The 21,626-nt window shown below is 36.8% G+C and overlaps 1 protein-coding gene across 2 annotated transcripts in view; it reads right to left on the bottom strand.

The window, feature by feature from the left end:
- The window catches only part of LOC120489678 (uncharacterized), a 132,362-nt gene that overhangs the window by 109,359 nt on the left and 1,377 nt on the right, over positions 1-21,626 (bottom strand). The gene's annotated exons all lie outside the window — the stretch shown is intronic.

Here is a 21,626-nt window from a genome sequence, read left to right as displayed (position 1 = left end):
AATGTCAGCCCTAAGTAAATGAGAGCAGGGACGGCATATGTTGCTGTCTTTCTACGCAAAGCCAAACGCTCTCGGACAGCTTTATTAAGAAAGAAGCGAGACAGTCAAGCGATCTTGACACGGCTGTCTCCGAGTTGCTGGATCTAGCCATGTCTCAGGGAATATTAAGCTACATTGCACATTTATTTTGGGAAAGAACACCCGGGAGGGTCTGTCTTCTTAATTTAGGTACTTCTTTCTTAATTTATATATTTATTTACCTGCTTTTTTTTCCCCTGCAGGAAACATCTTTTTCATGGTAACACCCCCGTTGGTCACGGAGAAGGCTTGATTATTAGGATTACTGATGATTACTGTGATGCTCGACAGGGGTTTGGGAGGAGAGCTGCAGCCTTCGGGCGCTTGTGTTCCACTACCACAACCTCATCCTCATCCTCATCTTCATCCTGTGGCACATCACAGCGTTGATGTGATTGGCTGTGACACGCCAAGGCCTCTGGATGTGATGTGAATCAACAGAGCACCCGCGACGGAGCAGGAAACGCTGCCGTTCAGAACGATCTCCGCTACCGAATGTCTCAGCATACGGCATCAACAAAGCAAGGCTGTTTTCTCTGAGGAGTGCATCCACAAAGAAAATAATCTGTAGCCTATACTATACACACACACACACACACACACACGCATAAAAGCCAGTGGAGAAATGGTGCATCCTGCATTTATTCCAACCTCTAAGCATTGCCATGTAGTGCTGAAGTTGAGAAACGAAATTGCAAATCTCCAAAATACACTCTTAAAAGGTTCTATCAGCGCTACATATTTGGAACCCCTAAAAGGTTCTATACACTCTTAAAAAAGGGTTCCTCTGGGTTCTATATAGAACCCTGGGGTTCCATACTTGGCCAATAGAAACTTTACCCAAAAAAATGGTTCTATATAGAACCATTTTGGAGTTCCATATATGAAGCGGGCGATGGAACCATTTCTGGTTCTAAATAGAACCATTTCTTCTAAGAGTGTAGGCATTCACTAAACTTGTTATTGACATTGGTACTCTGAAAAAAATCAAATGCTACCCAAAGAAGCTCATGTGGCACTGAACCATATGCAATAGCCAAATCCAGGAATGTCACATGGAGCTCCTTCCTCTCCTTTTTAGCTGACTGAATTCGTTGCCAGATAACATTGATGTGTTTTAAGCATCCTGGGAACCCTGAAGTGTCAATGAAGCCATTCTTTAATAGGTGGACAATCTCTGGGCAATAATGCTGAAGAAAATTGTACCTTCGACGTTTAATAGTGAAATAGGACGAAACTGACTGATTCTTGTAGCATCATTTTCTTTAGGTATTAAAGGGATACTCCACTTTTTGGGGGGAAATAGGCTCATTTTACAACTCCCTCAAAGTTAAACAGTTGAGTTTTACCGTTTTTTTTTTTTTTTTTTTAAATCAATTCAGCCGATTTTCTGATTTAGAAGAATATCTGGTCTCATTAAAGGGTTAGTTCACCCAAAAATGAAAATTAAGTCATTAATTACTCACCCCCATGCTGTACCAACCCCGTAAGACCTTCGTTCATCTTCGGAACACAAATAAAGATATTTTTGATTGAATCTGAGAGCTGGATCAGTCCTACATAGGCTTCCTAAGGGACTGGCTCTTGACGACCCATAAAGTCATTAAAGAAAAGGTTTAAATATTCCATGTGCCTACAGCGGCTCAATTATAAGTTTATCAAGCGACGAGACTACTTTTTATGCGAAAAAAACATAAATAACGACTTTATTCCACTATTACATACTTCCTTATGGGCGCATGCGCGAGAACTGAGACGAGGACGTTCTCATTCGTCTACTTCTTGTTACCGGCTGCTCACCGCTCAGGAGTTTTACCGCCACCTACCGTATAAGATGATGTGCTGATATAGCTGGAAGCGCAAAACTTTCTGTTTACAAGCAGAGGAAGATGCGCGCTCTGCACTTAAAAGCCTTTAATCTTCTCAAAAAACGACAGTGTTCCTTATAATCCGGAGCGCCTTATATATGGATCATCATCTTATACGGTAGGGGGCGGTAAAACTCCTAAGCGGTGAGCAGCCGGTAACAAGAAGTAGACGAATGAGAACGTCCTCGTCTCAGTTCTCGCGCATGCGCCCATAAGGAAGTATGCAATAGTGGAATAAAGACGTTATTTATGTTTTTTTCGCACAAAAAGTAGTCTCGTCGCTTGATAAACTTATAATTGAGCCGCTGTAGGCACATGGAATATTTAAACCTTTTCTTTAAAGGTGCCATCTAACATAATAAATCAAATCCTACTCCATATTCCATAACAGATGGGGGCAGTATACCTCCAAAAAATGACTTGTGCTCCTACCATCGCGCATGTTATTCAAATCATTTGACATGATAGTAAAAGGTTGGAAGACCGCAGTTTCACGTGGAACATTTGGAGATTTTTAGAGATCAGAGACTCAATGAACTAAACACTAGAGTGAACTAAACTAAACACTATGAATCTCAACACTAAATGATGAAGACCGCCTCATAGATCTCAAAAACAAGCTGGTGCATTTCGACGGTATGGGAAAATAAAAGCTTGGGCAATTATTTGAAGTTTATGGTATTCGTTTTGTTCATATTACACTTTTATTGTTAGTGAATTAATTTGACAGACAGCATTCGCTGATGTTGATCAAGCTAGCGCCGTGAATTCACCGTGAGACACACGCAATTGACACTTAGCAAGCAGGTTAGTTAAGCTCTCAGATTCTGTCAATTATATTACGCAATTCAAAGAATAAATACCGTTTTGGCGCTTGTACATGTTACACTACAGATCCCTAGCGCACGTGAACCGATCGACTCTACTAGCTGGAAAAAGAACACGAACTCTGTTGAAAGATACAGTATGCTACAACTTACCAAAATGTATTCCTCATGCATAATGTCGACCAATCATTTTTTGAACTCTTCCCTGAACTGAAATGTAGTATTACGATACCTCCCAGGCCGGGGCTAGTAATTTAGCATGCTAATTCAGGTTAATATCTCGGCAGCACTATAACTTGTCAGTTTTTTAATGACATCTTTGCACTTATTTCTTCTCATTCTTTTGATGCGTGTAGCTCATTTTTCGTATATTGTTACCTCAATTATTACATATGGCACCTTTAATGACTTTATGGGCCGTCAAGAGCCAGTCCCTTAGGCAGTCTATCTAGGACTGATCTAGCTCTCAGATTCAATCAAAAATATCTTTATTTGTGTTCCGAAGATGAACGAAAGTCTTACGGGGTTGGTACAGCATGGGGGTGAGTAATTAATGACTTAATTTTCATTTTTGGGTGAACTAACCCTTTAAGTTCCATAGTTGGAAAAAAAATATACTATGGTAGTCAATGAGACCAGAAACTGAACAGAACAGAAACTTTAACAGAAACCAGAAAACGGTAAAACTCAACTGTTTAACTCTGGGGGAATGGTAAAATGAGCCTATTTCCCCAAAAAAAGTGGAGTATCTCTTTAAGACTCCACCTGCTCGGCGTCTTGCTCTAGGTACAACCTGTTTTTCCGATGCTGCTTTCACCAATTTCCACAGAATTCGCAGAACTCCTGAAGCACTCTTGTACACTTTGTACAGACCTCCATTAGGCCCTGGAGATGATAAAGCCCTTGCCTTTCTCACAGCCTGCTCTACCTCTTTCCACTTATAGGCACACAGACCTCCATTTGATATTCTGGTGGATTGATAGGTGGGATGTCCGATGGAATTGACATAGACTCATGCCTTTAAGTTTAATACTTGTATTCAGAAAAAATCTTTAAAAAAAAAAATCATACTGACCTCAGACTTTTGAATGGTAATGTATAGTGCATTATAGTAAATATTAATGATGTTCCATATGATTTTAACCTGGAAACCATGTAAACATCAAATGCAACATGAAATACAAGGGGCTTTCCAGCACACAGCACTGCAAAAAAGCCGTGTTGTTCTTTTAAACTAACATTGTTAACTCATTGAGCCCACCTACACTGCGTGGGCACGCTGCAAACTCTCTAAAGCACCTTGTCTCGAAAGTACTAATGAAAAATAACTTTATCATCAGAGTTTATGATATATGATACAACTGTGCATCTTGTTCCCTCATTAGCGTCATAAGCGCTGATGCTCAGACTCCCTGATGTACTTATTCTGCTGTGCGGATAATTCCACATTATTAGGTGAGGGAGAACACGAGCCACCCTGGTGTTCGGAGCGGAGGATCGGATCATAACCTGCTGTCTCCGGCTGATTCTGCTGCCCAAGGCCAAGCATCCTTCAGGTCTTCTGAAGATATGAGTGTTTGGGTTTGTAGCGTCGGATCGCTCTGTTCTATCCGGTCTCCTGTCGAGGAAAACACTGTGCCACTTTAACTCAATTTCATGTGCTTTGGTGGAATGATAAAACTACACATTGCCAACGCATTTGCATGAAAGCTGTGAACAATTAAATGTGCAAAATAAAAGTTCAATAAAAAATAAATTAAATTAAACAATTAAAATAAATTAAATACAAATTTAATTTAATTAAATACAAATTAAATTAAAAAAATAATACAATGAAATAAAACAATAAAATAAAATGAAATAATAAATAAAATAAAATAAAATAGCACTCCTCTACACGACAAATCGACTGATTCAAAGTATCATTCACGAATGGTGTGGGGCAAATTAAGTGCTTTAAAAGATACGAAAATCGGCCGACTCTTAATATGAACCTTAGCAAGTGGCACTAATAACTAAAATAATGAAAAATAAAAATGATACAGAGAATAAGCAATATTAAACATTTCTGTACTACATTTCTGTACCGCAAGCAGAGGGTGAAATAAATAAAAAATTCACAAATATTTGCAAATTATATGCTGCTTGCAAATAGCTTATTTTGTCAGATTACTGGTACGATGGAATGATAAATACATGATATACCGATAAAACAAAAAAAACAGATGATAACAGTGAAGAGTTTACTTAATTTAACAAAAAGGAATAAATTAGGGAAGTAACATTAAGTAAACAATAGTAATTAAGAATAAACCAAAGATAAAACTAAGAACTGAAGGTCAGTACTGTCTCCGTATCTGTCTTTTATTTCCATAATTTATGTTGCTTTCCATCTCAGATTCCATCTCTTTTGTAGTCCCTGCACTCCCGATGCTTTCTTTTCTACTCACATATTCCCTATCTCTCTCTCTCTCTCTCTCTCTCTCTCTCTCTCTCTCTCTCTCTCTCTCTCAGTCTGTGTGGACAGAGATTTACAGTGACAGTTTAATGAATCCAGCATTTCTTAATGCTCATGTGTCCTAGTGGCAGGAACGCTGACCCGCCTCAACCCCCCTCAGTCTTCCACGTGCATATTGCGCTTCATACGCAGTTGGGCTGGGAAGCATCTAAATGAATCATAACTCAAACACATCAATGTTATTAAAGACTTCACAGCGTCCCCTGAGCTCTTTAAGCAAGTAATGCTCAATCGTGTAGCTTTTAACTTTAAGTCGTAACTAAATTGCCTTACTTACAAAAACAGTACCCCAAAAAAATATGATGACTTTCCTTTGCATGGCAGATAAAACATTGAAAATGTATATATGCATTACTTGTGTTATCTAAAATATGGTTGTTTAACTTAAAAAAGTAAGTAACCTGGTTGCCTTAAAATTTTAAGTTCATTGAAATGGAAAAATTGAGTTAATACTATGAAGGAGATTGATTTAATCATCAGAAACTCAAAATGTTATGTTATCTGAACCACATAAATTGTTTAAGTTGATTTAACAAAAGAAAAAAATGTTGCGATTACAAATCATGAATAATTTTTCATGAATAAATTACAGTGTATATATATATATATATATATATATATACAGACACACAGAATGGACATCATCTAAAACAAGTATTTTCTTGTAAAGTATGTATTTATTTATAGCTTTAGTAAATCTTGTATTATATTTAATATTTATATTGTTAATATATTTGAAATGTTACATTTTACTATATATATATATATATATATATGTTTGTATGTATGTATGTAGGTATGTATTTATACTGTATATATATTATATAGTTAAGTGTAACATTTCAAATATATTAACAATATAAATATTATATATAAGAAAATAAATTAAAATAAAAAACATAAATTAAATATATATCAGTCATACAGTATATTATCTCATTGATTGAATACAATATAATCAAATTCCATTATTTAAATATTCTATAAACAAAGTTTTACAATTTAGAAGCTATGTGTGAAAATGTATGAGAGCTAGACTTTATATATATATATATATATATCAAACTTTATTTGAATATATAGAATTACTAATGACATTAAAGATTAGAGGTCAGATAAGAGAATATAAAGATGAATTTTTTTAAACATGAAAGATGCGTTTGGCATCAGTGCACAAACAGCTTCACATTATGTGACACTTGAGTTAATACATTAGGACTGTCTTAACCACATCCGAAGACAATTAAAATGTCTTACAGGACTGGATGAGAACGTCACAAAACTAAATCACACCCATTACAAATAATGAAGTGGTCTACAGTACTGAACATTATGGCACAGACACACACTGTATAGCAGAATCTCCACCGTCCAGCTCTAATCGATACTGTATGTCTATGGGATGTGGGAAAAGAGCCAAAAAAGCTTTGTGAAGAGAAAATATTTGAGTCCTCAGTGAGGTTGGCATTGATGCATCCCCACTGGTGTTCAACCGAGTGCATTTCAGTTTCAGCATATGCTATTCACCGCACACATCTAATATTCAGGGTTAAAATGCTCAGTTGATACTGCATTACAGTCACTCTAGTGTCGAGGAAGGGAGGGCGCATGCTGCAGATAGAATTGTTATTTAAAAGTGTGTCAGATTGGATTGGTGAAGCATGGCTAACTTTATTGGACAAGACTGTGCGAGCAGAGAGACGGGGAGAAAGGTAGACACAGCGAGATATATTTAGAGGGATGCCAAAGTGAGGCGAGACAGGAGAGGAAGAGAAGACAGCAGGGGAAAAGAAGGAGAAACACCCCACGCCATGCTTAGAGTTTAGTGAAGTGGCAAATCATGCAAGACTCTTTTGTTTTTATTGCTTGTATGTTTATAAACTACATCAGAGACCAAAACTGTTCATTTTGCTCTTTTAAATCGGGCTTAAAATCATGTAGTGTGAACTAGGCTTAAGGGCAAAACGCACAAGATGTAGTACCTTCATTGCCCTATAGATGGCGATATTACTTTTGTAGCAAAAATAAACACAGAAAAGTACATACATATACTTACAAGTCACTTATGGCGCTTTTCCACTGCTGGTACGGTTCGGCGCGGTACAGTTTGACTCGCTTCGCTTGTCCACTGCGTGGTATGACTCGGCTCGACTCGGCACAGCGTGGCTCGATTCGCTTTTCCACTGCATTTAAAGGGTTAGTTCACCCAAAAATGAAAATTAAGTCATTAATTACTCACCCCCATGCTGTACCAACCCCGGAAGACCTTCGTTCGTCTTCGGAACACAAATGAAGATATTTTTGATTAAATTTGAGAGCTGTATAACTACCACATTGGCTCCTAAGGGACTGCCTCTTGACGGCCCAGAAAGTCAATGAAGAAAATGTTTAAATATCCCAAGTGACTGCCGTGGCTCAACTATATGTTTATCAAGCGACGCGAATACTTTTTGTGCGAAAAAACAAACAAAAATAACGAGTTTATTTGACTATTTCTTTTCTTCCTTGTAGGCCAGAACGAGACTTCCTTAGATTTCCACGACGCATGCGCGAGAATTGCGATCTGCTTACACCAGCTTACACTACTTCAGATCGCAATTCTCGCGCATGCGTCGTGGAAATCTAAGGAAGTCTCGTTCTGGCCTACAAGGAAGAAAAGAAATAGTCAAATAAACTCGTTATTTTTGTTTGTTTTTTCGCACAAAAAGTATTCGCGTCGCTTGATAAACATATAGTTGAGCCACGGTAGTCACTTGGGATATTTAAACATTTTCTTCATTGACTTTCTGGGCCGTCAAGAGGCAGTCCCTTAGGCAGCCAATGTGGTAGTTATACAGCTCTCAAATTTAATCAAAAATATCTTCATTTGTGTTCCGAAGACGAACGAAGGTCTTACGGGGTTGGTACAGCATGGGGGTGAGTAATTAATGACTTAATTTTCATTTCTGGGTGAACTAACCCTTTAATACCGCTTTAAAGTGAGTGGGATTATAGTCTGATCATTATAGTTTATCCGCTTCTCGGCAACCAATGAGAGGAACGTCCGCACTTCGTCCACTTACCACAATTCAGCCAAGTAGTTCAAGCAAGTAGTTTTAAAACAGGTGCTACATTGGTGGCTGTTACTGGCTATTTAAATCTAGCGGGTTTGATGTCTCGCAAATACAATGACGTTGGTAGTGACGATTCTGTCTGACCAATCAGTGATCGGCAATGTGTTCACGTCACATTTTAGCAGAGGTGAGATCAAGTCATTGTTTTGCGAGTCACAAGTCCCGAGTCTTTGCATTCAAGTCCCGAGTCAAGACAGCTTCAAGTCCTCGAGTTTAAGCTTCAAGTCTTAAACAAGTCATTAGTGCTTTTTGCACAAATTACTGTCTCAGTGTTAATTACTACACTCTTAGAAGGAAAGGTTCTACGTATATAGAACCTTAAAAGGTTCTATCAGCGCTACGTATTTGGAACCCCTAAAAGGTTCTATACACTCTTAAAATAAGGGTTCCTCTGTGTTCTATATAGAACCCTGGGGTTCCGTACTTGGCCAATAGAAACTTTACCAAAAAAAATGGTTCTATATAGAACCATTTTGGAGTTCCATATATGAAGCAGGGGATGGAACCATTTCTGGTTCTAAATAGAACCATTTCTTCTAAGAGTGTATAGTAAATGAAATGTATACTAATTTGTATCAGGAAGGCTTTTAAAATATGATATAATATAATAATATATAATATTACATTTATTCAAACTTAGCGGATGTTGATTGGTTGGTTGTCCGATTGGTTGAATGTGAAGAGTGGCAATGCAGAATTAAAAGAAAATAAATAAAAGTGAGTCCCTAGTTAAATTATTTTGTTAACGCGACAGTTGTTCTAGAACATTCCTTTTCCATGGCGACGTATCAAGCATCACGTGACACTTTTTGGGGCTACATGCCTGTCATTTACAAAACGTAACGTAAATCCATCCATTTCTCCTGAAAGACATGAAAGTGAGTGGCTGGTGAACAGGGAGAAGACTTTATAGTTACCTATAGGCTAAAATGTGCATTTGTTGTGGGGGAAAAATAACAGTCTCAAAATTACATTTGAAAGGTTTATTATTTCCGCTTACTTAGACGTCAGTGTTTTTGTTCTCAAATTATAAATGGTTCGCTAGTACTTGTGTATTTAAATGCCTGAAAAAGAAAAAAGAAAACATTATTTGGTTGAAAACTGTCTTAGAAGGTAGGTCAAGTCTTTCCAAGTCACAGGGCTCAAGTCCGAGTCAAGTCATCAAGTCGCAAGTCATCTTTGAATATGTCCAGTCAATTTGAATGTCAAATTTGGGACTCGAGTCCAAGTCAAGTCCGAGTCATGCGACTCGAGTCCACAACCCTGCCTTTTAGTATCGGTACGGTGTGCTTGGAACCTCGACAGAGGTGGTACCATTTAAAGCGAGCCGTACCTTACCATGGAGTTGAAAAGCGCCACAAGTGAGCCGTACCGAGCCGAGCAGTACCGTGCCGTGCAGTGGAAAAGCGCCATTACTAGTCAAGTAGAGAGTAAGAGTTGCTAATAGCTTCAAAGTACAAATAAGGTACTTAAGTACAGTTTCATACATACATTATATTTACTCAAATACTTTTACACCACTGTTTAAAACCAGGTGTAAATAACAACATATCTCAACTGTGCACAGAAAAGGGTCATAACAAACCTAAAAACTCAATTATAAATGCTTCTTTGCAATGATTTTGTCACCTTATACAGCCACAAACCTGCAAATGAGACATGATTCGGCAAACTCTAAGTCTGATTAATTGAAAAAAAAAAGTATTCAGCGTTACATTTTAAAGCCAGCGCTCAAGGCAAAAGTCTTGCCATTGTATTGCATTTCATTTATTGCCCAAGAAAGCAATATCACAGTCGAAACTGCTGATTCAAATGGCGGACACTTGGCCTGAATGAAATCTTGACTTTAGATTTGTTTTGAGAAGAACAAAAGCTCTCCCGAGAGCTGCCAAAGATGATGTACAATGTGCTAAAACTTTCACAGTCACTGAGATGGATCTTATGACAATGAGATCTTATTATCTATATGCTAAATAATTCTGCAGAGAAACCACCTCAGCCAGAGCCAGATTTAACTCTAAAGCACAAAGAAACTCTTACCAACACCTACTCGCACTCATGAGCGAGAGATGATTTGCATAACAAAGGCCGTGGAAATGGGGAACTTCGGAAAAACGAATAAATAAGAGACATACGCCCCTCACAGTGACTAGGGAGGTCGCGTTTAATGCTGAAAAGATGCTGGAAGCGCTAATCAAACTTTTTGGGGGTTTTGTTTACCTGATTATTTGGGTTTTCTGTGGCACTAAAAGACATCAATGAATCAAATGTGTCTATCACAAGTGAGATTCGGTCATGTTTCAAAGAACCTCATTACCCGAGTATTTTTGGAAGCTTCTCTTTTTAATTTCATTAAGATCGCTACTTTTGCCAGCATGAGCAGCAGATGTCATCAGTGTGACCCAGCCGAGGAGATGATGCGAAAAGGCTTAAAGAAATGCTCTGGGTTCAGTACAACCTAAAGTATATCGCACACATCTCTGCTCATGTTTACAGTAACAGATTTACATTCAAAGTCAATGCTGCAAGGCATTACAGAGGGTTTAAAGGGATAGTTCACTTTGAAATTCATTTCTGGTATGTTTTAGTTTACCTCAAGGGCATCCAAGATGTAGGTGTCTTTGTTTCCGCAGTAGATTCAATTTTGATATTTTTAGGTCAAACCGTTCTTGTCTGTCAGTCATACAATGGAGGTCTATGGTCACCACCTCAAAGAGCATGCACAGAGAAGTCCAAATTAACATGATTTAATGACTCGTAAATGTAAGTACACATTGATGGCCTAAGACACGAAACGAGCGGTTTGTGTGAGAAAACGAACAGTATTTATATCGTTTTACCTCTTGTAACCACAGCCACGTCCAAGTGATCTGAGGGTGCTTGCGCCAGAAAGCGCCGGAAGTGATCTCTCGAGCGTGTACGTCAATCATTTACAGAGAGGTTTCGGAAGCGTTATCTTTCACTGTGAAGATCTAAACATATTTAGATATACAGGAAATCGCAATGGAAGACGATTTCGATATATCAACAGACGACGTTGATTTTTTTTCGCAACCGCGCGAGACAGACTGATCTCATGAAGTCTATAGTATCCAGCTGCAGACCCGCAGCACCACCAGTTTCAGAACCCCAGTTTCAGAACCCCAGCGCCAGAACCGGAAGTGAGGGGCGGCGTTAGATTCTAACCAACACCAGCGCCAGGAACGTAATTGAGGGGCGGAGCTTAGATTTGAAACCTAATAACGCCACCTAACGTAATTTGGAGGGTATTTTACACATGAAACGAAGCGTTTATTGAACAAGAAACGTCCTACTCTCTACGTATGTTATGATGCTATACATTACTGTACAATAAGCATTTTAAAACATTGATTTTGTGTAAAATAATTGTATACAGTTTCAGTTATTCGTTTCATTGTATTACGAGTTACTTCCTGATCATGATGGTGAAAAAAATAATACTTGAAACTAGGGGTGGCACGGTACATGAAAAAACACCCGAACCGTTCGGTTCGCTTGTCTCGGTTCGGAGCATGTGTGCGTCTCACGGTTTGACGCATGCGCAATGTAGCCTCGTGCCCGTATGTGACGTGTTTTCTTTTCGCGCGACATAAACTTGTTCGACTTGGACCGGCATCAATAACATCAATCTAGCGCGAGTCGGCTCCGTATGCATTCATCACTTTCGCGGTATTTGATGTCATTACCGATCGCTCTGTGCAGCGCCGGTTCAAGTTAATAAACAAGCCAGTAAAAGTGGAGTATGGAGCGCTGCAGGTCACGGCACGCGGAGAAATGGCAAGTGGGAGAGATGAGGGAGTTGGAGGATGCGCCAGCGTCGTAAGTCTATGGTATAAGTCCGGTGTGTGGGAACATTTTGGATTTCATGTTATGATATTTTAATATAACGCTACAGTGGCACTTTATGTTTAGATAAGAGCTTCAGTCATACGTTTCCAAATCCTGCACTTTAATTTTAAGTGGAAAAAAGTACCCTCACATTTTGGGAATAGAAGCATTGTTGATACTGTTTTTGTGTTGAGGCTGAATTTAAATTTCACTTTATGTTTATGGCCTTTGCTATTGCTATAGCTTAATTATCTATAGGCAATGAGGTTTCATGTATATTGACATTTAAAAGACAGTGTTTTAAGAGCTCCTCTCTTTTTCTTTTAAAAGATAGAATTTTGGTAAGAGCTACAAAAGTTAGCAGTTGATACATGAAAGTTAATTTCTTTGTGAAAATAAGATTTATGTGATAAAAATGCACAAGTTCTTGTATGATAGTGATACACATTCTCCTTTTTTTGCCAAATATACAAAAAGCATGTCAATTTCTTCTCTCTTGCTGTATCTAAATCTCACCTAGCTTTCCTCTGAGATAGTCCCAAAATGTGCTTAAAGTCAAAGAGTCAAATTCAGTTTGTGCATGATTGCATGAATATAATATATATTTTTTAATACTGTATCCTATAGTGTGGATAATTAAGCTATATATCACATGCTGAAGTACATTTCTGGAGTGTTAAGATTAAAAGAAAAAATAACAAGAACCGTACAGAACCGAAAACCGTGACCCTAAAACCGTGATACAAACCGAACCGTGGGTTTTGTGAACCGTGCCACCCCTACTTGAAACTTATGGGCATTTTAATGTAGCCTGGTTCAACCAGACTCTATTTTAATGTATAACAGTTCAATAATTTTAGCTAAGCAGTTTATACATACGTGTAGATTTAGGAAGATAAGACCTTTGTTTTTTTGGTTTTTATGAAGGAGTTAACTTTGTATAATAAAGCTTTGAAAGATATAAAACAAGACAATCATTGGAGGTTTTCAAAACTATACACAATCTGATAACTCATTAGACCTCTGTGATATTTTATGTTCTATTTATTTATTTATTGTGTTTACAAAAATCTTAAATTGTTTTGATATTGAAGATGTATTTGTAAGATGATTTTGATTGTTTAATAAAAAATAAATAAAAAAGCATGGGTATTTTTTATAAAATATACTTTATTTCACAAGAACATGTGCAGCATGCATTTTTCGTGTAAAATAATGTCAAAATCTAAAAAAAAAGAGAAAATTCGGCATTATTTTGTTAAAAATCTATACAAAAGGACCAATTCAACCCAAGCTAGGCCTGTTTTATCACAACAATTTTGTTTAAATTTAACTTACAATGTATCAAATGAGGAACTCAAGGCCCGGTTTGTCCTTACATGCTTGCTAAAATAATTATAATGCAATAATAATAATTCCGCCCCTCCTTCACTTCCGGTTCTGGCGCTGGGGTTCTGAAACTGGGGTTCTGAAACTGGAGGTGCTGCGGGTCTGCAGCTGGATATATCTCCATGAAGTAGCGTGTGTATGACACGCCAATTCGTATTTCCATTTTTGGCGTGCTATCAAGACGCATAATCGCCTTTCAGCGTGTTTATGAACGCCGTTGACTTAACGTTATATAAATATATGACTTACCTCAACCCCGTCCCTAAACCTAACCGTCACTGGGGTTAATGGCATTTATGACTGTTCCCTTACCATCCAAGGTAAAAAAAAGATATGACTTACCTCAACCCCATTCCTAAACTTAACCGTCACTGGGGTTAATGGCATTTATGACTGGAGATTTGCCTGCCTGTACAGACACGCGGAATGACGCGGACGTTAATGGCGTAGACATATACGCATACACGCGGATACACGCGGATAGCTCAAAATGCATAGACATAACACACCACCTGACTCAAAAGTGGCGTATATGTTTACGCAAAAGTCATGATGTCATGTTGGCGCGAGAGATCACTTCCGACGCTTGCGCGCCTTCAGATCACTTGGACGTGGCTGTGCTTACAAGAGGTAAAAACGATATAAATACTGTTCGTTTTCTCACACAAACCGCTCGTTTGGTGTCTTAGGCCATCAATGTGTACTTACATTTACGAGTTATTAAATCATGTTTAATTTGGACTTCTCTGTGCATGCTCTTTGAGGTGGTGACCATAGACCTCCATTATATGACTGACAGACAAGAACGGTTTGACCTAAAAATATCAAAATTGAAACTACTGTGGAAACAAAGACACCTACATCTTGGATGCCCTTGAGGTAAACTAAGAACCTCAGTTTTGTAACTACAAATTGAGCTACGATGTAGAAAAAGATTAAACATATAGCGTTGTTTCAGAGGTATAGCAAGCTACTACAATACAATCTGAATATTTTTTCTGGAATAACCAGCAGAATGAATCATGCACGATAGGACCAGGGACGTATACTGAACACGTAAGAAAATAAATACGGTGCCGTTTGATTTTACCCCAACTTAAAGTTCTGCTGAACCTGAAACCTTTCCTTTCATAAAATCCCAGCCTCAATTTCCCGTCTGCAGAAGTAATGCAGGTTTGAATCGGTGTCAGCCAAGGTCATGATTATTTGCACAGGTTTGATGGTGGGTTCGTACACATACTTTATGTGTTTATGAGCTGCAAGAATGATAAAGGGAGAAGAAGAAAGCGTGAACCAGCCGGACTAACACTCATTTATATCAGCTACCTCTCAGAGAAAGAACTATAGATAGAGAAACGTATTAAAGACTTGATGGGCACAGCGAGAGAAAGTGTAAGTGAGACTTGGATAGTTTGTGGTAGCAGTGTCACTTGAAATTGAGCTTGAGTTGAAAAAACGCATAACAAAGCACAACAAAACAAAGCCGCCTTTATAGAGGCATATACTGTAATGCTCAACCATAACTACACTTAACTGTGACCACCCCACAGGTGGGACGCTTGCCATTATATTTTTAAAACAATAATATCTTAGAAAATACCTTAAGCAACATTGACAAACTATATATCGTTTGAAAGCTTACAATCTCTAGTTTCCATATTCGGTGACTGATTTTCAAAATAATTTACACAGGAGCCGTAATTAATCAATTTGCAACAAGAATATTTTCATACTCATAAAACTTGTTCAGACCTTTATTTTGAAATAGCGATGAAACCTCAGTTTGATTTCATGCCAAGAGTTCAAAAGATTGCATCCATTCAATTATTTTAGAAAAAAAAGGTCTGAAAATGTTTTAAATATTACGAAAAATATAATAAATTCACCATTTGTGTTATGGCAATAAGCTTGCCATAAGCTTAAACACATGCGTGTTCTTTGTATGTGATTCCTAGAGGTTGAATTCATATCAAAATTTGCCAAACTTCCCATACTACTTCTGAATAGGATTTCTACTTCATAAATTGTGTGAAATTTGTGGAAATAATGGTTCATATCACTCAAAACACATTTGGAAATGGAGGCACCCTTATATGGGCTGTAATGAAGTCTGGTTGTGCCCTAGTGGAAGCGTTCAGTACTGCGCCCAAACAAAATCTCACTGAAAGCTCATTTTTTGAGATATCAACCTAAAATTTGAAACACTACTTGTTCAGATTTTTGGCTTTGATTTTTCTGCAGTTTTAGAGAAGCTCATGTTTTGAAAATATATAATTTACATAAAATATGAATAATTATTTTTTTTTACATGGTACATTTCTATAAACTCAAACTTTTATAACTTCTTTTCTGTTTGACTTTCTTAATTTATTTCACTTTGAGAAAAATCTGCCAAATGTCTTCTTTAAAACGAGACCAATCATATGTCTATATTCCAAAGCATTCTTGAATTACAACCATTTAAGTTTGAAATGAGCATTTCCATGTCTATTCAAAAAAGGGGGGTGACAGTTAAGAGGCCATGTAACTACTTAAATATTAAAGTTCTGTCATCATTTACTCACCCTCATGTCAATCCAAATCCACAAGACGCTAATGATTTTAAAAGAGATATCGGTCCCTCTATTCACCCTAAAGTCTGACGGTTCCAAACGTTTCTAAAGAGCAGGGTTGCCAAGTCCGCGGTTCTCTTTTAAACCGTTGCCGGGGGTTGATGTTACAGGTTTTACATATTGCATAAATTATATTTGACTGAAATGCTTGTATTGAAAGTGTGATCACTAAATTTACGATAGTGGTAGTCATTTTGCATACAAGTGACTCCAAAATGTGTATTTTAGGCATGGTAATGGCATAATTTCGTATTTGATATTGAGGATATGGCCAAGTTTTCTAATGAGACACAATCGCTTTATATGATGTAGGATTTTATTCCCATATAAACTTTGATCAGCAAACAATGTTTACTGCATTCAACATATGAGCTTCTGCAAGAACCAATGAGGTTCATTCTCATGTTACGCATCACGTTTGAGCTTCAGCAAGAACCAATGAGGTTCATTCTCATGTTACGCATCACGTTTGAGCTTCAGCAAGAACCAATGAGTTTCATTCTCGTGTTACACAGCACGTGCAAGACTTATAGACCAACAATTGAGCACAGAGACACACTGCTGATTTGTCACTAAAGATCAGCATTCAAAAAGTAGTTTTTGCACCACAACATGATTAATAAACTAATAAATCTCAATGAAACGGCATTACAGTTGCCAAATTTCCTAAAAGACTATTTTAAATCAATAACGTTTATGAAGAAATGCACCAGCCAATTCTTCAGCAGTCTTCTCACCCAGAGCAGTTCGTCTGTTGTCTATTAATGTGCTATGTCATGGCATGTTAGCAAATGCATGAAGTTACATAATCCATAAACACTGCCTGGTTGAATCAGTATTGGGCCCATTTTTTATGATGTTAAACTGCTGATGCATGATATTGTCTCGCTGGCTGTTTGTCATCTATGATCTCAAGGGTTTATTCACAGGAAATGGACATTATTTTGAGGAAGCTGTAAATTCTATAGTAGCGCTGATGTCAAACTGAAATGAAGATGGAGAACTCGCTACATCTCACTGCTTAATGAAATGTTAGCCCTGCTGAAAAGACACGGTTAACTTTACCAGCTCGGTTTACATATTCCTAGCAGAATCTGTAAAAATTAGATAATGGTTTTTCGATTTTTTTTCCCACCTTTTAGTGCTGCCCTATAAGCTGATCTAAACATCAGATATTAAAAAAAAAAATGATATGTATATACACACAAGACAAAAAAAATGTACACAATTTGTCCAGGTTTTTTTTAAGCTATTTCGAGCATCTGTCAGTCTTTTGTGGTTGTAGTGAATGAATCAAAGCAGGATCTTGACATAACTGAGCCACTATGGTTAAGAATTTGAATGAAGCAGAGAAACCAACAAAATGAAAGAGTATTTGCCAAGATCATCAGGACTCGATTATCAGAAAAGGACGAACGGTCATTGATGTTCAAGGAGGAAACATATGATATTAAGAAGCAAGGGATCATTTTTGTAAATTCAGTTATTTTGACTTCTGAAATATCGGTTATGCCAAATTGCTTTATCTGAATGGTGTTGATAAAAATAAAGCAAAAAGCAAATCTTATAGATTCTGGAAATGTTATGTGTGAGGAAAAACTGCAAGATAAGACCAGTCTAAACAATGCTGGGTTGTTTGAACGCAAATTTGGGTTCAAACATCAAAAATTTGGGTTCCAACTTCAATTTTCAACCGCACATTTTTTTATTGCATTTTTAACCCAACATTTGGGTTTGTCCATTTTTGACCCGAATTTGGGTTGAAACAACACAGCATTTTTTTTAGAGTGTGTTGTTAAGTAAAACTAAAAATCTAAAAATAAAATTGTTTGTTGAAATTATAATAAATATGAGATTTAAAAAAAATATATAAATATTAGATGAAAAGCCTAAACCTAAAAAAAAGATGGGGAAAAAATAATATTAGAAATGTTGCATTGGCAACTAACTGAAATAAAATAAGTTGAAGTACTAAAATTACTAAAACTGAAACAAGAAGGCTAAATGGGAACATTAAAAAACAAATTATGAAAGCACATAAAAAAACTACTAAAACAATCAAATGAAAATATAAAAATAAGTCAAAATGTAAAGTATTAATATAATGGTGTATTAATAATACACTCTAAAAAAATGCTGGGTTATTTCAACCCAAATTTGGGTCAAATGGACAAACCCAAATGTTGGGTTAAAAATGTCATTAAAAAAAATGTACAATTGAAGTTGGGTTAACATTTTTAATGACATTTTTAACCCAATATTTGGGTTTGTCCATTTGACCCAAATTTGGGTTGAAATAACCCAGCATTTTTTTAGAGTGTATTATTAATATACCATTATATTAACACTTTACATTTTGACTTATTTTTATATTTTCATTTGATTGTTTTAGTAGTTTTTTTAATGTGCTTTCATTGCTCATACTCAAAAAATGCAGGGTTGTTTTAACCCAACTTTGGGTCAAATATGGACAAACTCGAACATTGGGTTAAAAATATAATTAAAAATGTTAACCCAGTGGTTGGGTTTGTCCATATTTGAATCAAAGTTGGGTTAAAACAATCCAGCATTTTTTAGAGTATACTAACACTGACCAGCATTACAATCTGCAAAGTGTTTAAAACCCCTCAAATGCCTTTAGAAACCCTATTCTGACCATCCTTGCACTGCAAAAGAGTCGCAGTAAGCATGCACCAACGAGACCACTGTGACAGAGCGCTTCAACTTCAAAGCAATGCATTACATTTCAGGTGTGTTCTGTGGACAAACATTCACATGTTCTCAATCACAAGAGCCCCTACTGAATGTCATCTTCCAGGAAACCTCCAGATGAAAGCAAGCACAAGAGTCTCCTTGATGTGCATGTGCTAACAGGAACAGATCTGTCACTCAGCAGGATTCCAGACCAGAAGCATTAAAGATTAAGGATGAATAATTAAAAATGCATTGGCTGGCTAAATGCTCAGACCTACGTCAAAACAACAGTGCTATCAATTACAAAAGCAGCAATGAGATGAGCTGCTTAAACTACAGATGGGCATTTACTCAATGCAATGCACATTTTACTGTGACTAAGCCTGGAACAAATAAACGTGGCCTCGCTGACTCATTTTTATTCATATTTAGCTGAAAGAAAGGTGCTCAAATCTTTTATAAAAAAAAAACCCATAATTTATCTTTATAAAAAAAAAACATTATATTAGATTAGAGTATAGTGCAAAAGTGCATTTATTTCAGTAATTCAACTTAAAAGGTGGAACTAATATATTATAGACTCATCATTACATGCAAAGTGAGATATTTCAAGTCTTTATTTGGGTGTTCATAAACTGTAAGCCATAATCATCAAAATTATAACCAATAAAGGCTTGAAATATCTCACTTTAATGAGTTTCACCTAATAAATTTCACTGAAATAAATTAACTTTTGCATGATATTCTAATTTTTCGAGTTTCACCTGTGTATATATATATATATATATATATGTACCTAAAACAATATGTTTTTTACTTTGAAACACAATTGCATACGATATAAAGGCTTTCATGAAAAGAAATGTCAATAAAGTAAAAAAAAACACTTTCTTTACTACTTTAGTTAACATGAACTAAAAGAGAATGAACTTAGTTCATGTTTATTTCAACATCACTCTACATTATCAAAATCAAAAGATCTATTTGTTAACATTAGTTCATGCACTGTGAACTAACATGAATAAACAATGAATGACTGTATTTTTTTCTTAACATTAAAAAAGATTAATATATACTGTAACAAATGTATTGCTCACTCTCAGAAAAAAAGGTACAAAAGCTGTCACTGGGGCTGTACCTTTTCAAAAGGTACACTTTTGTGTCCAAAGGCTATATTGGTACCTTAGTGGTACATATTAGCACCTAAAAAGTACATATTAGCACCTGAAATGTACATATTAACACCTAAAATTGACATATTAGCTCGTGAAATGGACATATTAGCTCATGAAATGTACATATTATCACCTAAAATGTACATATTAACACATAAAATTGACATATTAGCACCTAAAATGTACTTATTAGCACCTAAAATGTACATATCAGCACATAAAATTGACATATTAACACTTAAAATGTACATATTAGCACCTAAAATGTACATATTTTCACATAAAATGTACATATTAGCACCTCAAATGTACATATTAGCATCTAAAATGGACAAAAGTGTACCTTTTGAAAAGGTACAGCCCCAGTGACCGCTTTTGTACCTTTTTTTCTGAGAGTGTAGTTCATGGTGATACATCATGAACAAATGAGACCTTATTGTAAAGTGTTGCTGAAAAGTTTCATCTACAAAATGTTGCTTCAAAATATTTTTTAGATACATTTCTCCTGGAAAACAAAGATTTTTTGAGCAGCACTCCAGCCAAACCCTGAGCATTAGGTAAATGGCTGTTTACGTATCCTTAATGTTTTGATTGGTGTGATTAGATGAACTACTCTTCCCAAATGCTTCACTTGGCACCTAAAACGAGCTGGGTCCACCCATTGGGCCGGAGACGCACGAGCCCAGCCCAGCTGGCTAATTACTGGGGATCTCTTTTTAAAATGACCATAATCAACTCTAAACCATCGACTCCAGAGCTCATTCAGAGGAGGACCCGAGCACAAATCCACAGTTTTGGCTGAGTCTAGAAGCGTGGAAGCGATGAAACGGAGTGAGAAAACGATAATTGGGGTGGAAGGTTTGAGGAGGATAAGGAAGGTTAAGTGTCTGGTCAGAAGCCAAAAGCGCATCCCGAGCGCTGATGTGATATGAACTTCACGGCGAGATGAAAATGAATGCGGAGAAGGAGTGACACAGCGACGGAAAGTGAATGAGTGACACAAACAGCATCTGACAGTGCATGCATTACACCGGCTAAACTAGTTTGTTAATCTCACTGCTGCTTTTGCAAGCACAACATGAACAGTCCAAAATTACATTCAGCATGGAAATTAAAGCACTTTAAGACCTTAACCTTTCCAGGTCTTTTGTGCACGATTCATTGGTGCATGTTATTACAAATAAATTCAATGTTTGTCTTTGTAATCTTTTTTCAAAATGTATAAGAACTTGGCCTCCCTCTGAAATGAAATTTGGATGACATCATACATTTTTGTCATATATTTCATCATGCGTCTTCCTCTCCAGTCTCCATGCCTACTTTTTCAATCAAATCCCAATGGATAAATCTTTTTGTGTAATGCATGGTTATGTTTTTTTTGAAAATCAAAATAAGAATTTCACTAAACTTGTTTTTTTTGTTTGTTTTTTTTTATTGTGACAAAAGCGCCTTCCGTCGGCTTGATCGAGAGACTAATGCATGATGCTGCGAGTGACACGATGA

The sequence above is a fragment of the Pimephales promelas genome, chromosome 4 (assembly GCF_988280905.1).
Source record: "Pimephales promelas chromosome 4, fPimPro1.hap1.1, whole genome shotgun sequence".
NCBI lineage: Eukaryota > Metazoa > Chordata > Actinopteri > Cypriniformes > Leuciscidae > Pimephales > Pimephales promelas.
Note: the sequence above shows the minus strand (reverse complement) of the source record. Positions and strands in the feature narration are given on the sequence as shown.